The 17,291-nt window shown below is 43.6% G+C and overlaps 1 protein-coding gene and 1 non-coding gene across 2 annotated transcripts in view; one reads left to right on the top strand and one right to left on the bottom strand.

The window, feature by feature from the left end:
- Positions 1 to 17,291, top strand: part of ADCY8 (adenylate cyclase 8) — a 225,457-nt gene that overhangs the window by 16,734 nt on the left and 191,432 nt on the right. The gene's annotated exons all lie outside the window — the stretch shown is intronic.
- On the bottom strand, positions 6,187 to 6,258 carry TRNAE-CUC (transfer RNA glutamic acid (anticodon CUC)). Its single transcript has one exon. It is a non-coding gene; the product is annotated as a tRNA-Glu (tRNA).

Here is a 17,291-nt window from a genome sequence, read left to right as displayed (position 1 = left end):
AATTCTTCAGTGTTCAGCCTTCCATATGGTCCAACTCTCACATCCATATATGACTACTGGAAAAGCCATAGCTCTGATAGCTCAGATGGTAAAGAATCCACCTACAATGTAGGAGACCCTGGTTCTATTCCTGGATTGGGAAGATCCCCTGGAGAAGGGAAAGGCTACCCACTCCAGTATTCTGGCCTAGAGAATTCCATGGACTCTGTATTCCATGGGGTCACAAAGAGACACGACTGAGTGACTTTCACTTTTCACTCACTTGACTATATGGACTTTTGTCAGCAAAGTAATTTCTTTGCTTCTTAATACACTGTCTAGATTGTCATAGCTTTTCTTCCAAGGAACTCCATGAACACACGTCTCCATTACCAACATCCCAAATGAGATTACTAATCAATGCTGACTGCAAAATATATCTATGGTACATTGACCAATACATAACCATTGACCACTCCTTGATTGCAGCTCTTCTGTTGACGATCTGTTCATTTAAGACAAACAGAGCCATTTTCATTTTGTGATTTTTTTTTTTTTTTTTTGCTTCATTCTTTAGGTTTCGGGAACATAAAGATTCAGGTCAGATGTGTCATCTGATACATAATTTATAGCACTAGTATAAATACCAGGCAATAATTATGGCTGGAGAAGGCTTGTAGGACTATGTCCCAAAGGAAGAAAAGGATGCCTTCCTATTTATAACTCTTTGAAATCACACCGGGCTTTGCGAGATTAAAAGGCATCCCTGGAGGTGTTCAGGAGAAGCCAGATGTCCATCATCAGGAATATGGGGCAAAAGGCAAAGGGTTGAACTAAATAATTTTTAAGATCCCTTCTAATTTGAAACTTATGACTCTGTGACTCTTGATGTCATAAATAATTGGCTACATGTACAATAATTGGATTCTAAAAGGAAATCCGAAAAAGACCTTCTGATATCATAAAGGAATGGGGCTATTTACATTCTGCAGTTCCCTTAAGCTTATCCCTCCACCCAGATCTTGATCTCAGTGGGTCCAGTGTTCTCTGGTCCATCCTTGCAGTTGCCCAAACCAGAAAGCCCATCTCTGTCACTTTTCCATCTCTCAGTCCCCGTGGCCGGGCTACTGCAAGTTCCTGCCCAGTTTGCCATCTGAATAGGCTCATTTCTTCCCCCTCATCTCCATCCTTTCACCTCAGTGCAGGAGATCCTGTTCCTCACCTGAATCACAGTGGCCGCCCTGCACCCTCTTTCGACCTTACCAGTCATCTGTCCACAGCGTCACAGGGTGGAGTTCTTCTCTTGGGGATTATTGCTTAGAATCCTTCAGCAAAGGTGAGTATCCATTGCTCTTGAGGCAAAGGCAGAATTTCCCCCTGGGATCCACATTTAAGATCTGGCCTCTGTCTTCCTCCAATGATTCCATTCTTCATCTCCTTCTCACTCAGTTCAAGAAACTGACTTCCGTTCAGTTCCTCCAAAGACCCATGTCTCTTTCTGCCTCTGAGCTGCCCAAGTTTCTGTTCCTCCTTTTCCTAAGAAGCTCTTTCCTCATTTTCAACCCAAGGAGCTTTCTCAGGGAGGCTTCCTCTGCCCTCTCTTAGGTCCCAGCATGTGGCTTAGTGATAGTAAATCCACCCACCAATGCAGGAGATGCAAGAGATGCCACGTTCAATCCCTGGATCGGAAGATGCCCTGGAGAAGGAAATAGCGACCCACTCCAGTGTTCTTGCCTGGAGAATCCCATAGACAGGGGAGCCTGGAGGGCTCAGTCAGACATGACTAAGCACATGTCTTCTTGTACTTTTCTTAGATAACACATAACACTGTGTGTGTGTGTGTGTGTGTGTGTGTGTGTGTGTGTGGTGAGAGTTTTTGTTCCATGTCTGTTTTTCCACTAGAGAGTAGGTATGATGAAATAAGAAATGGGGCAAATTTGCTTGCACACCTGAATACTCTGAGTACGCCATGTTTGATAAATATTTATATAAGATTGAAAAAATGAATGGGAATACCCAGGTTGATGTTCAGGGTCAGGTGGTGATTCTGGCTTCTCTAGAGGATATACTACAATAGATTTTAATGTCTAAAAAGGTGAGATAATTGTGGGTTGGACCAGGGTTCAGATTAGTGCTTCTACCAAGCTTCTGGCCTCTTTCTTTCTGGCTCAAATCCTGGATAAGGCTAAAAATTGCAGACAAAATACTTTTGGTACCAGTAGATGAATAGGAATCATACCAAGGGAAGATGAATTTGCCTTTAAGTAGTAATTGCAGTCATCCTACCACAAAATCATTATGCCAAGGTGATGCTTTTCTTTTAATAGTCCACGTTCTGATAAAAATACTCATGACCTCCATAGTCTTTAAATAGATGGTATCATTAAAGAGATAACCACCAATTTTATTAAACATAATTACTCTTATTTTGTTGCTTATTTCTTATGGTGGATCTCAGTAAGCTTGAGTTATCAAATAAATTTATAAGATCTATTGACCTTACAATGAGGAAGTTGACACAAGTACTGGATTGGGTGGCTAACTAGCTAACTAGCTAGATAAACAGATAGGTAGATGAAAGGAAAACTTATGTAATACTAGGGGAAATTTTTGAGTCATACTGACATTCATTTGTCCTCTCAATTTTGGGTATGAGTCTGGGAAGAGTATCATAAAAAAGTAGAATATAGATTAATATGCTTAATCTATATGTGAAAGTGAAAGTTGCTCAGCCATGCTGGATTCTTTGTGACCCCACAGATTATACAGTCCATGGAATTCTCCAGGCCAGAATACTGGAGTGAGTAGCTGTTTGCTTCTCCAGGGGATCTTCCAGACCCAGGAATTGAACTGAGGTCTCCTGCATTGGAAGCAGATTCTTTACCCACTGAACTATCAGGGAAGCCACTTAATCTGTATGTTTTCTATTAAATTTTTATACCAATTCTGCTTGAATACTCAAATGACAGGAAACTCACTCCACCCCAAGAAGCTCTTGGCCTTTTGTGACACACCTACTTGTAGAAAATACTGTTTGTCATTGACGTGACGTAAGCAGCTGCCATACATTTGTGCTGCAAAAAGCCAGTACTGCCTACAATATCTCAGATCATCATTTTCATTAGTTCCAACATTACCTTTATTTTCATCATCACCATGATTATTCCTTTTCTCCTCCCTTTTTGTCATCTCCACAAGAGTCCCTGACATTTCTGTAGTATTTGGAGCCAGAAAGAAGGTGATGTCATTAACTCTGACTGGGGACACAGGAAAATTTCACTATAGCAGGTGAGCTGGGAATTCAAAGGTAAGATTTAGAGGTACCAACAAAATGGCATGGCTAAATAGTGAGCCCTCCACTGCTGAAAAATGAGATGCCCATATCCATACCCTCCAGATTTTTGTTTTCAGGAAGTGTCACTTGTATATTTCCTCTCAAATTAAAGAAGGTGTTTTGGCAAAATGAGTGATAAGACATGCTTCAGAACTAGAGTACTTGGGTTTCAATCCTGACACCACCACTCACTAACTTGTGACCTGGCAAGTTATTTAACTTCTTTAAGCCTCAGTTCCCTCATCTATAAAATGGGATGGTTATAGTATGTATCTTAGAAGGCCAGTGTGATTGCTAACAGAGGTAATGTGGGTAAAGCCTTGGGACTTTAAGCTTTAGGCCATGTGTGTTGCCTGTGTGTGTGTGGCTCAGTCCCCGAGTCATGACCCCGTGGACTGTAGCCTGCCAGGCTCCTCTGTCCATGGAATTTCTCAGGGAAGCTTACTGGAGTGGATTGCCATTTCCTTCTACAGGGACTCTTTCCAACTCAGGGACTGAACCTGTGTCTCGTGCATTGGCAGGTGGGCTCTTTATCACTGAGCCACCGGGGAAGTCTTGCGTCACCTGTTTGCAGGTTACCTGTTATACGGTTTGCAGTGGAAGCTTCATAAGGGCAAAGACCTTGGTTCTTTTTTCATATTTATTATTTTTTAATTTATTTTATCTATTTGTCTGCACCTGGTCTTAGCTGTGGTATGCGGGAAATTTAGCTGTGGCATGCCAGCTCTTAGTTTCACCATGTGAGATCTAGTTCCCCAACTAGGGATTGAACCTGAGCCCCCTGCATTGGGAGCTCACAGTTCAGCCACTGGACCACCAGGGAAGTTCTGAGACCTTGATTCTTTAATCCACTGTCATCTTTCCAGCCCCTACAACATTGCCTAGCACATAACTGATAATATGTAGGTAATTATTGAATGAATGAACAGAGCTGTTAGGGAGTATGACATGGCCAAAATGAAAGAGTTGGCAAAAGGCTCAGGCCAAAGCACTAGCGAATAGCCTGTTTAATGAAAATGTATGCCTTTGATATTTTTTAACTGCTACTTCCAAATCGTTTGATGGAAGGCTGAAAGAATGTAATCAAACTTCATTTCTCCAACATGGTGTGTTTTACTAAAAGGAAAAAAGTAAAAGACTTGTGTCTCTTTCTCTGAGTATTCTCTTTGACCTTTAAAAAATAATAGCTAAAAGAGACAGTACTGGAACTCTGTTGAATCACTGTTTTGATTAAATATTGAAGGAAGACATGTATTTCAAAGCCCACTTCTTTCCATTGAACCAACGCGTTCTCTAAATGATCCACTCACTCAAAGCACTCAGACCAAAAAATACACTTGGCAGTTGTTAATACAATTTATATTTTAAAGCTTTCTGATATTCAGTGTATCAGATGGTATAATAACTTGGTTATGGAGGGCAAGTTACTAGCCCTGTTGCTTATCAGACCTGGAAGCTTGCACCTGAAATGTTTCTTAGTATCCTGACACTGGGCAGGACTGTTCATTTACTACTGGGATTTCTCTTTCTCTAACTTGGCACACTTCTCTGTCACCATTTCTAAAACTCTGATGGGCAAAGGAAATTAACTGTCAATAGATTGTGATTATAACTTCCCAGGTGGCATAGTGGTAAAGAACCCACCTGCCAATGCAGGAGACACAGGAGATGCGGGTTTGATCCCTGGGTTGGGAAGATCCCCTGGAATAGGAAATGGCAACCCACTTTCTTGCCTGGAACTTTCTTGCCTGGGAAATTCCATGGACAGAGGAGCCTGGTGGGCCACAGTACATGGAGTCACGAAGAGTCAGACATGACTGAACCCGCATGCATTACTTTACATTACAAGGCTTCCATTGCTGATTGGTTCCAGTGCCTGCCTCCAGCGGACAATGGGGTCAGATTTGCTAGTGATCACAAGTGAGAGCAGCGCCCTCTGGCAGCTGCCCACAGAGACTCTGGGAGATGGGGCAGCTCTTCTAGCATCTGGTTTCCCGGAGCTTCTCATCCCATACCCTAAAGAACGACTATGCAAACATATGTCCTGTACTTGAATTCAAAGCCATAGCCATTGTCTTCAGAAGGGTGGGAGCAAGGAACACCAGTCTAAGTGCTTCTGATCATCTAGCTTGGCTTTCTACTGCACTTTAGAATCTCATGCATTCCAAGTTTGATGGGATGCTCATGCTACCAAAGGTCCCTTCTGATCAAAGCAGGAGTCCTTCTTCCAGCTTCTTGGATGGGTCGAGAGAAGAACTTCGAGTTGAAGAAATTTTAGGAGTGCTCAGGAAGCCGTTGTGTATTCTGCAGGTTCTAGCAGATGGACCAGTGGTTTTTCAGAGGATAACTCCCAGAACGAATGTGTCATCAACACAGCCCCTCCCCTGCTGCAAACCGAGCGTGACTCCCCATTTCATGCTGGTCAAGCTGGGGTCCCTCAAGTGGGCCACTCTGGCCCTCCACCTGCTGCCCGGGTTTCTACTACTCTCTCCCTTGTTCACTCTGCTCCGGTCTTAACTCTCTCCTAGAAATTCTTGAGAATACTCTTCTGGCCTGACCACAGGCTCTTCCGTCTGCTGGGGATGTCCTTAACCCAGAGATCCCCAGATTACCTTCCTTTTTCACGCTTTGGCAGGAAAGCCACCCTTTCAGTGACAGCATCTACCCTGCTGTTCTCATGTGAATTTATAACCTCTCTCACACAGCATCCCTATCCCACCCCACCCCAACCTACATTCCATTGTATTTTACGTTGCAGTATTTTATTTTTATTTATTTATTTGGCTGTACTGGGTTTTAATTGCAGCACATGGACTCTTTGACTGCTTTGATCCAAATATGCAAGATCCTTAGTTGTGGTGTGCAGGATCTAGTTCCCCAACCAGGGATTGAACCTGGGCCTCCACAGTGAGAGCATGGAGTCTTAGCCACTGGACCATCAGGGAAGTCCCCATTGCTCTATTTTAAAAGCATGCTTTTTACCTTCTCTTTGTTGTTGTTTAGTCACTAAATCATGTCCAACTCTTTGTGACCCCATGGACACACTAGGCTCTTTCTCCTTCACTCTCTCCTGGAGTTTGCTCAAATTCATCTCAATTGAGTTGGTTATGCTATCTCACCATCTTGTCCTCTGTCACCCCTCCTCCTTTTGCCTTCCATCTTTCCCAGCATCAGGGTCTTTTCTAGTGAGTCAGCCCTTTGCATCAGGTGGCCAAAGTACTGGAGCTTCAGCTTCAGCATCAGTTCTTCCAATGAATATTCAGGGTTGATTTCATTTAGGATGGACTGGTTGGATTTCCTTACAGTCCAAGGGACTCTCAAGAGTCTCCTCCAGCATCACAATTCAAAAGCATCAATTCTTCAGTGCTCATCCTTCCTTATGGTCCAACTCTCACACCCATACACGACTACTGGGAAAACCATAGCTTTGATTATACGGACTTTTGCCAGCAAAGCGATGTCTCTGCTTTTTAACATACCATCTAGGTTTGTCATAGCTTTCCTTCCAAAGAGAAATCGTCTTTCAATCTCATGGCTACAGTCACTCTCTGCAGTGATTTTGGAGCCCAAGAAGATAAAATCTGTCACTGCTTCCACTTTCTTCCCTTCTGTTTGCCATGAAGTGATGGGACTAGATGCCATGATCTTAGTTTTTTGAATGTTGAGTTTTAAGCCAGCCTTTTCACCTTCTACCTCTCCAAATAATTTATGTAATTGTATTATTTGCTTCTGCCAGCAGGGCAGGCCCACAGATAGAAAGTGATGTCCACTTCTCATTAATGTATCCTCAAAGTCTAGAACAGTACCTGGCATGTAGTAGGCCCTGGGAAAGCATTTGTGGAATGATGAAGGAAGAAAGGAATTTCCATCATTAACTATGTCTTGATGTTTGCTCTTGTTCTCAGATGGACACAGGCTTCTTATCTAAGTGTTAGGATTACAAGCAAAGTCATCAGACAGAAGGCAAGACATTTGAAATCTGCAAACTGGAATCTGTATTTTAGGCCCACTTCCTCTACCTAGCCACGTACACACACAAGGATTTTCACCTCTCTGAGCCTCCTGTCTCTCATTGGAAAAGTAGGTGCCATAGCCCCCAAGCTGACCTATTGTGGTAAAGTACCACACACGTAGGAGATACATAATAAATTTAACTACTGTTTTTATAATGATGACAGCTGGTTAAAGCTGTTATGTTATAAATTATTTAAAGATCAAATCACCAAAATTATAGGGAAAACAACAGGCATATCTGAAATGAGTTTTTAAAGTCTCCGTAAAATTGATTAGATTATATTTTGTCTGTAATCCTTTATTTTTGCCTTCTAATTTCCATTTATTGTTATGAATGTTTGTCAATAATGGAATATATACTCCACATTATTCCATTGGATATCTGCATGGTTTGCTCACCTTTTGGGGAGCTCTCTACTCAAATACAACTTCATCACAGATAGCTATATTTTTCTCCATAGCACTCTTCACAATGCACAGAAATACTATAATTTTATATTCCTCACATTTTTCTTAAGGGCCAACAGCTTTTGTGTTTTATGTTTTTATTGAAATATACTTGCGCTACAACGTTGTGTTAGTTTCTGTTGCACGGCAACGCGCATCAGCTATGTGTACACGTACGTCCCCTCCCTCTGGACCTGCTCTCCCATCCCAGCCCTCCAGGTCATCACAGACCCCCGAGCGGAGCCCCCTGTGCCATAGCAACATGCATCAGCTATGTGTACACATATGTCCCCTCCCTCTGGACCTGCTCTCCCATCCCAGCCCTCCAGGTCATCACAGAGCCCCGAGCGGAGCCCCCTGTGCCATTGCAGCAGCTTCCTGCTGGCCATCTCTTTTACACGTGGGGGTGTGTGCACGTCCCTGCTTCTCTCTCCACTTGTCCTGCTCTCTCCTTTCCCCTCACTCGGTCCACAAGTTCATTCTCTACGTCTGCATCTCTGCACGTAGGTGCCTCAGCACCATTTTTCTTCTTTCCATGTGTGCGTGTTAATATACGATATTTGTTTTTCTCTTTCTGACTTACTTCACTCTGTATGACAAACTCTAGGTTTGTCCATGTCACTACAGATGACCCAATTTCATTCCTTTTTATGACTGAATAATATTTCATTGTATTTATGTACGACATCTTCTTTATCCATTCATCTGTCGATGGACATTTAGGTTGCTTTATGTAGTTTTAAGTACTACTTACCATTTTAAGTAGTGCTGCAATGAACACTGGGGGTGCATCTGTCTTTTTGTATTCCTTTGTTTATTGTCTGCATCCTTATAAGTAGAAGAAGGGGTTTGGTCTCTTTTGTTGACTGACATATTCCCAGGCCCTAGAGCTGTGCCTACACTTAGAGAATTGAAGACATTGCCCATTATTAAGCTATTTCCCAAGAGTGTAGCTTGAAGGTTTATATAATTGGCCTGTGCCTAAGCCAGTAGCATGTGTCACAGGTCGGATGACTATACATTGCAGAGTGCCCAGGACACTCCAGATTGGTCCCTGCCTCCTCTCACTCTCAAAAGTATCCCAGGTTTTAAAATAGATACATTGTCATAATAGTTATAGCATCCAAAAGAATTAGGCATGACTATTATCACTCATTAAAGGAATGAGGCTTCCCAGGTGGCACTAGTGCTAAAGAACCCGCTTGCCAACGCAGGAGACAAAAGACGTGTGGGTTCAGTTCCTGGGTTGGGAAGATTCCCCTGGAGGAGGGCAGGGCGACCCACTCCAGTATTCTTGTCTGGAGAATCCCATGGACAGAGGTGCCTAGAGGGCTACAGTCCATAGGGTTGCAAAGAGTCAGACACGACTGAAGCAACTTAGCACCCATGCAGAGGAACATACAGTCTAGCTGAGAAAAAGAAATGACTATTGATAGTAACATCTGACACGTACTAACTGATCATCGTATGCCCGGGGATCCTTGTAATCACTTCTGTCCATCACAAAAACCTATGAAGTAGGTAACAGTTATTATCCCCACTTAACATGTGAGGAGCCTGAAGCTTAGAGAGATTTAAAGCTCCATCTCCCCACATTGAGTAAGGAGCAGAGTTGAGAATTCAAACCCCAGAGGCAGATCTTTGCGCTCCTAGGTTAGTGGAACCAACAGCACATGGGGTTTGCCCTCACATGACCTCTTTTTATCTCGTGGCGATCCTGGAAAGTTAGTTGTCCCACTTTTTAAAGCTGGAAAAATAGGCTTAGCTGTGTTCAGTACCAGAATTAAGAGCCAAGCTTAGAATAAGCGTATTTATGAAAAAAATTTGCAAACAGGATGGCGTTAGGTATGAGTCACCATGGGCTGGAGACACTTCATGTTCTTGGCTTTCGTTATATTTTTACTACCTAATGTGTCACAAGGTATATAACTCAGCCCTGTAGACCCAAACACATGCACTTACTCATAACCACCATGGACTTAAATGTTTGAAGAATATTTTATTTTATTCAAACGTTAAATGGGTAAACTTGGAAAAGTGAGAGTAAACTAACTCTTGGCAACAGATTCTGTGCTTGTGTTAAGTCGCTTTAATCGTGTTTGACTCTTTTGCGACCCTATGGAGTGTAGCCCATCAGGCTCCTCTGTCCATGGGATTCTCCAGGCAAGAATGCTGGAGCAGGTTGCCATGTCCTCTTCCTGCGGTAACTTGCTGACCCAGGGATCAAACCAACGTCTCTTATGTCTCCTGCATTGGCAGGCATGTTCTTTACCGCTAGTGCCATGGATTAGCCAATGTCTATTCTCTACTACAGAGGTTGACCAGTGTTTGTCCTTTGATAGATTGCCGTATTTCAACCACATGATTCTGTATATTCATCTGATAAAAGAAATGCTTGGAGACTGGCTTTATCCCCTGCCTGTAAAATTGTATAGTTGGGAAACTTTGTAAAGTTATCTTCTCTATGAATTGGGCTCTTCAACTAGGACATAGTAGACTCTTTTTTTCATCTAAGTCAATACTATATTCATTCGTAACAACAAGCATGCTTTTTTGTGAAGTAATGCAGATGATAATTGGGCCTTCTTTGGAGGAGTCAAGATCAAGATTTAGGTGACTTGAGAAAATGCTCCAATTTTTGGTGTATACTGCGCTTTCAGAACAGCAGACACATTTTAAGAGAAAACAGGCTCTTGGTGAGGTACTATTTTTAGCTCAGTAGCTAATGATGAATCAAAATGTTTCTTCAAACCCAATTACCCAATAAAACTTGCCATAGTAACCATCACATTACACAACACCTCCTTCATGCTCACACCAAAAACTTCCTTGGGAACTGCTACCAGCACCGCCTTGACAGCGCCATCTGCTCCGGACGGAGGGGAAGGAGGAGACGGTGGGGGAGGCTGGAAAGGAAAGGGTAGCTCTGATCTGTGCAGATCGCAGGAAGAGGGAGTCTCGGGGCAGAGATATATTGGGTAGAAAGACCATTTTCTGTGGTTTTCACCATGATCTGGAAGTGGCTAAACCCAAGGGCGCCAGGCTGAAACAAGCTGTAGAGCTTCAGCAAGAAGCCCTCTGCCCTTGCTCTCCCCCACCTCACTTACCCTAGGTCACCCTCCCTCCTTGCCCTCTGCCTGGGGTAGTTATTGCCTGCCTCTCTTATTGGCCAACTCTTCCTCATTCTTCAGGTGTCCTTTGAACTTTCCACCCCCAGAAAGGTTCTCCCTGAACTATTTATTTGATCTAAATTAAAGTTCCAACGGAGTGTCCCATAGGAAAGGCCCTGAGAGGTCTTATTTGCCTTGAGAATCTAAAACAGATAGGGAGGCAACCTAGATGCTCATCAACAGAGGAATGGCTGGAAAAAGGTGTGGAACATATATATGATGGAATGTTACTCAGCCATGGAAAAGAGTGAAATGATGGCATTTGCAGTAATATGGATGGACTTAAATATTATCATCCTAGGTGAAGTGGGTCAGACAGACAGGGACAGAAATCATGTGATGTCACTTATATGTGAAATTTTTTTTAAAAAGGGTACAAATGAACTTTCTTTCAAGACAGAAACAGACTCATAGTATTTGAAATCAAGCTTTTGGTTACCAGAGGGAAAACAGGGGGACAGGGTGGACTGGGAAATTGGGATTGGCTTGGCATATGCGCACTACCGTGTAGAAAGTGGATAACTGATAAGGACCTATTATATAACACAGGAACTCTACTCGATATTCTGAGGTGGCCTATATGGGAAAAGAACCTGAAAAAGAATGGATGTATATGTATATTTATGTGGGGGGAGGGGCTGGCTCACTTTGCTGCATATCTGAGGTTAACACAGCATTGTGAGTCAACCATACTCCAAGAAGAATTTTTTAAATAAAATAAAACAGTGTCTAGGTCATTGTCTGATATCTCAGTTGGTAAGGAATCCTCCTGCAGTGCAGGAGACCCTGGTTTGATTCCTGGATCAGGAAGATCCACTGGAGAAGGTATAGGCTACCCACTCTAGTATTCTTGGGATTCCCTTAAGTCTCAGCTGGTAAAGAATTCACCTGCAAAGCAAGAGACCTGGGTTTGCTCCCTGGGTTGGGACAATCCCCTGGAGAAAGGAAAGGCTACCCACTCCTGTATTCTGGCCTGGAGAATTCCATGGACTGTATAGTCCAGGGGTCACAAAAATTTGGACACAACTGAGCAACTTTCACTTCACTTCAGAGGTCGTTGTTGGGGCTCAATAAATATAAAATGGATGAAGAGAACTCTTTATGACATGGTCAAATCATCATCCATCTAGTGGTCTGGATGGCAAAATACACTCATTATTTAAATCACTCATTGAACAAATTTATTTGTTCAACCAATGTTGGAGGCTGACAACATTCGTGAGGGTTCTGATTGCTTTCTGGTTAATGCCAGTTGGGTCCTCTGAGAACAGGTGAGGTGCATTAGTGTTGGGAATTTATTAGGGGATGTTTTGGGAATCAGCTCCCGTGGAAGGGAAGAGAAGAAAGTAAAACTAGACAAAGGGACACATTGAGCTGTGAATCAGTTTCAACAGCAACCTCAGTAATTCCATGGGGAGTTTGTTTGTTCGTTTTTGGCTGATCCATGTGACATTCAGGATCTTCGTTCCCCAACCAGAGATTGAATCTGTGCACCCTGCAATGGAAGTGCAGAGTGTTAACCACCGGACCACCTGACAAGTCCGTGGGGAATTCTGAAGCTGGGATGATGTTTCTAGCTGAAGTTATGAGCATTTATACCTCCAAGTTCATTGGTCTTGGAGCGTGACCTTGGGTGAGGAGGCCCTCTCAGCTGAGTTGATGCTCAAAGAATGATGCCAGCCTTTGGCAGGAATCCTAGGAGAATATGTCCTTGGTTCCTAGCGGGAGACCTAATGGCTCATCCCAAGACCCACCATAGCTCAATCCTTGTGCCACTAGGATCTACATCTTTGCACAAGTTCTGAGAGCAGTTTTTCTATGACCCTGGTGAGCCTGTCTTTCCTGGGCAAGCTTAGAAGAGGGCAGTGCCTGAGCTAAATCATAGTTTCCACTGCTGCAGCTGGTTTTGCGGGCCCAACCGATGTACATGGTGTCCCTCCTTTTGTCTGTGTTCTAGACTCCCCTCACCGCCAGCTAGCATCTCTGGCGGTGGTTTACATCTCTTGGTGGTTTAGCATCTCTTGGTGGTTTACCTGGGGCCATGGTCCAGTTTCTAATCCCTCAAACCTTTGAGCCTCTGGTCACCATGCCTTTCCTAGGCCAGGATGTAATTCCTGCCTGAATGATGACTCTGCTTGTCTGCTGGTTCCTTGGCATAACGAGACCAACGTGCTGTGTTTTGTAGTTCGTAGGACAGTTACTCTGTCACCTGGTAGAAGTCTTCAACCCTCGAAAAGCTGGAACTCTGAAGCTAGAGCACTCAGGGGTTTAGGCTCCCGAGGTGGGTCACTGGAGAGATGGTAAGTGGGGTCACTCCTGCTTCCCCTCTTTATTTCTCAGACTCATGCTCCCACCTACCAGGGCTTAACATCATGCCTTTGATTTGACATGTCCACTGCATCCTGGAGAGTGGCACCCCATCTTCGGAGAGATTGACTACAAAATGACCACCAAGGTGCTCCCTTATTCAATCCAGGGCTCTCTCAGTGCCTGGCAGTGATGCCACCCCTGGATCTTGCCATCTTGTGCCCATTCTCACACCCCTTCTGTCACAAAGGACATCCCCGGGTCTGACACGACACTACTGGAGACACGTATAATATTCTTCCCAAGCCAGATTCCTGCACATGCATCTGTCTCCAAGCTAAGCAAAACCACCCACGCTCATACCATCACCTCCATTTAAAAATTTTTTGAAGCTAACTCTGGAAGAAGAACCCATTTTTTTTGTTTGACCTGAGTCAGGTCTTAGTTGCATTATCAGGGATCTTTTGTTGCAAAGCACAGGCTCTCTAGTTGTTCTTCAGGGTGTGGCATCTTAGTTCCCCAACCAGGGATTGAACCTTCACCTCCTGAATTGCAAGGCAGATCCTTAACCACTGAACCACCAGGGGAGTCCTGAGAGAAAGCACTCTTAAAAGTAGCTAAAAACAGATTCCCAGCTTTTCCATGTCCTATGTGTCAGGAACAGAGAATGTGACAAAGGGGGACATTTCATCAATGACCTGCCAGTGACCCAACCAGGAGGGTCCTTCCAGCAGGGGAGCAATTCATTTGAGTCTTGCATTCCCCAGCTGACCCTTTGCCTTCTCCTAGCTACATCCATAAAACACTTGAGATGCGATGCCTGACAGGCGCTAGATGGAGAGAGAAGAGAATTGAATCAGTGTCCACTTGGGTCTTCAAAACATATCTGATTTGTCTGCCTGTGAATATTTATAGGCTTCATTTCCAACACAGTGCTGCAAAATGCCCTGTGCCTTTTGCATCAACAGTCGTTTCAGAAAGGACACCTGAGTCTTTCCTGACTGCCAGCAGCAGATGAGTCATTCATTCCTTTTTTCATTCAAAGAAACGTTTATTATTCACCTGCCAGCTCCAGGAGTTGTGGGCATCCAGACTGTGACTTTTCATCTCTACTTGTTTTGCTTACTTCATTATTTTCTGCTACACGTGTCACAAAGCAACATATACTACCTGGGTGAAACCTACTCTACTTTGGAATCACAACTTACACTGAGGTTTGGTTTTAAAGCAAACAACGTAATCAAAAGTCAGGCTGTAAAAAAAAAAAAAAAAAAAAAATCTATTAAATGCAAAAAGAAGTCAACAAATAAATGTATCATATCTCCATAAGCCAACACAGGCAAGTTTTACCCTGGAATGGTTGAGGCCAGATGAAGCAGTTGGCTTGTGTTTAGAGCCATGATGTGTGACAGAGATGTAACTTTAAACCTAGTGGCACATCCGGTCTGATGGGGTGGGTGCCTTGCTGGAGGCCACAGGCTGAAACAGACTGTAAATCCTTGTCTTCTCACACCACGTGCTCCTGAACAGACACCATGCTCAAACCAGTCGCTCAGTCGTGCCCAGCTCTTTGAGACCCCATGAATTTCAGCATGCCAGGCTTCCCTGTCCTTCACTATCTCCCAGAGTTTGTTCAGATTCATGTCTATTGAGTCAGTGATGCCATCCAGTCATCTCATCCTCTGTCACCCCCTTCTCCTCTTGCCCTCAATCTTTCCCAGCATCAGGGTCTTTTTCAGTGAGTCAGTTCTTCTCATCAGGTGGCCAAAGTATTGGAGCTTCAGCTTCAGCATCAGTCCTTCCAGTGAATATTCAGGACTGATTTCCTTTAGGATTGACTGGTTAGATCTCCTTGCAATCCAAGAGACTCTCAAGAGTCTTCTCCAGCACCAGAGCTCAAAAGCATCAATTCTTTAGCACTCAGCCCTCTTTATAGCCCAGCTCTCATATCCGTACATGACTACTGGAAAGACCCTAGCTTTGACTATACAGGCCTTTGTTGGGAAAGTGATGTCTCTGCTTTTTAATATGCTGTCTCTGTTCACTCTCTTCCTTTCCCCTCCGTTCCTTTCCCCACCTCTCTCCCTCTCTCTCTTTGTTCTGTCTCACCCCCTACTTGTAGTTGCAATACACAGAAGCTAAATGTACAGATGAGAAAACTCTGCTATGTTATAGTTTGTCAACATATAAAACTCAGAGTCCCATGGAGAAGCTTCCTTCAATACCCTGGGCACTGCCGGGGTCCAGCCTCGGCAGGATCCAGGGGGTACCCTCGGGATGAATGGCGCTGGCGAGAGAAGACACGTGAGACCAGCCTTGATAGGGCCAAGTCTGCGAGGGAGAGAGAGAGAAAGAGAGAGAGAGAGAGAAAGAAAGAGATTGACCAGACGGGGGGGTGCAGCTGGCAGGGTCTGGCAATGCTTTATTTTTTACCATAGCTCTTATACCCTAAGTTAGTACATCTCTAAGGGGAAGATAGTTTAACATTACATCAGCTTGTTCTTCACGAAACCAGGGTGTTTCTGCATACTTCTTTGTTTATAAGGGTCTTGTACATTATCTTCTGGCCTTGGGGCCCATTAACATTTTATGCAGGTCAGGTGAATGTAAACCTATTTTCCGTTTCTGTGGTGACCCTAACTGAAAGGTAGCAGTCTCATAGGGCAACAGGACAGAGTAGAAGTATAACCTTGTTAACATAAAAATTAATCCTTCTGCAGAAGTTGTCAGTTGCATTTATCTAAGTTTTACCCCATATAGACTCTGCGACCTTGGTGAGGCAGCCTCTGCCTAGCACTCCTGGGTGACAATTAACAACTATCTCATTGTTACCACACTAGGGCTAAGCTCTTATTTTTCTAGATCTATAACTATATTAACAATGGTTTCTATAACACAACCTTAGCACATTAAGAGCAAAAACACAGCAAGCAAATGTTAACCCAATAGCTACTTTCAGAATAATTTTTCTTGTGTTTTCTAATAGGACTCCTTCACCCCCCAAAAAGGCTCTAGTCTATTAGGGCCTTTATATGATCAGGTTCTTTATGCTGTTTTAGGATTAGGGTATTATGAGCAGTCATGCATATTAGTACCAAGGGCATAAATGCATTTGCCAAACAAACTAAAATACCAGCAAAGGAGTTTAAATTAAAACACTCCTTTCACCCTGGATAATCTCATAAAATACCACCACCTAGGAAACTTATTGATTAAAGTTCTAAATTGATTCTTATTTGGAAAGAGATCAGGGAAGGCCTTCTGGCTGTGTCACAGAAATTAGGGAGCAGTCTATTGAAGCAAGCATCAGAAAGACAGATATCATCTTTAGGGTGAGCACCGGTGGCAGCTTTTCGGAATCCCTGAAAACCTGATCCGCCTTGCCTGTCAGGCTTTCTCCTCATGACTTTGTCATGGGTGGGAGCTCGTGAGCTGGCCTTTTCGAAATCCCTGAAAACCTGATTCGCCTTGCCTGTCAGGTTTTCTCCCTCATGACCTTGTCATGGGTGGGATCTCGTGTGCTGGCTCCCAGCAGCATAAAACTCTGCACCTGAACTTGGCTCCTGGTTTTCCTTGCAAAGTAACAGTTGAGTTGATTGATGTCAAGCATCCAGAAGAAGCATCTCCTCCTAAAACAAAATCCATTAATATTGATATTAATTGATATTAATAGTAATAAGAATTCCTTGATGATGCTGTCTTTAACTGGAATATTCAAGGAAGTGTTTGTGAGTCCTAAAAGTAGGAGGGCCAAATATTCTGCAGGAGAGGATTGAACATAGTGATATGGGATGGATATTAGCATCAGACATTCTCAGTTCCACTGTCAATCAAGCAAAGGTTTGGGATAGGATTGCACGCATGCCAGCTCAGTCAATCAGTCATATCTGACTCTTTGTAACTATGGACTATAGCCCACCAGGCACCTCTATCCTTGGGATTTCCCAGGTAAGAATACTGGAGTGAGTTGCCTTGTCCTCCTCCAGGGGATCTTCCCAACCCAGGGATTGAACTCACATCTCTTGGGTCTCCTGCATTGG

The sequence above is a fragment of the Muntiacus reevesi genome, chromosome 12 (genome assembly GCF_963930625.1).
Source record: "Muntiacus reevesi chromosome 12, mMunRee1.1, whole genome shotgun sequence".
Classification (NCBI taxonomy): Eukaryota; Metazoa; Chordata; class Mammalia; order Artiodactyla; family Cervidae; genus Muntiacus; species Muntiacus reevesi.
Note: the sequence above shows the minus strand (reverse complement) of the source record. Positions and strands in the feature narration are given on the sequence as shown.